We start from the raw sequence: 839 nt of genomic DNA, 5'->3' as shown, positions 1-839 counted from the left end.
AATGATAGCAGATATTTATTGATCCAATAAGACAGAGGTAGAACCAAAACTCTTGATACGTTTATCTCATTTAATCCTCACCATAATCCTAGAACAATGCTAGTCCATACTAAGTGCAAGGTAGGCACTCAGTAATAAATATTTGCTGAATAAAAGGTAGATGCTATTAGCACTTCAAGATGGTAAGTTGTCCCAGTGTTATACAGGATAGCACATGCTTAATTCAAACCCCGAGCAGCTGGATTCCAATGACTGTGCTCTTAAGCACTTACCTTAGAACACCTTGTGTGAAAGTAGATAATGTTAATACATGTCTAAGACAGCTTGCTTCTGGTATGCTTATTACAATAAGCCAGGCTTCCCAGCCACTGACTGAAAGGTCAAATGGGCCTTAATTTCCTTACCCACAAAATGGGGATATTGGATTGGTGGAAAAGTTCACTCGGGAACTTCCATAAGATGTTACGGAAAACCCAGACGAACTTTTTGGCCAAACGAATAGAAACTTTCTTTTATTCAACCAATATTTATTTATTAATCATCCATTCTGTGCCAGGCACTATTCTAGAATTACTGAGGATTAAGTGAGAAAATGCAAAATGGTCAATTCACTTCCCCAGTCCCTTGCATTTATGTGTAAGGGACAGTGATTCTTTTTTTTTTTTTTAATAATTTGATGAATGTTATGAAACACATACAATTCACACAAAATTTTGCATTTAATTTCAGGGAATTCATAAACCTTCTAAAGTCCATATATCGCCCTTTGTTACATTAAAAACTGTTGCAGGGCTTCCCTGGTGGCGCAGTGGTTGAGAGTCCGCCTGCCGATGCAGGGG

The sequence above is a fragment of the Lipotes vexillifer genome, unplaced genomic scaffold (genome assembly GCF_000442215.2).
Source record: "Lipotes vexillifer unplaced genomic scaffold, Lipotes_vexillifer_v1.1 scaffold525, whole genome shotgun sequence".
NCBI lineage: Eukaryota > Metazoa > Chordata > Mammalia > Artiodactyla > Lipotidae > Lipotes > Lipotes vexillifer.
The sequence above is the reverse complement of the archived record's forward strand: the minus strand, read 5'-3'. Positions refer to the sequence as shown.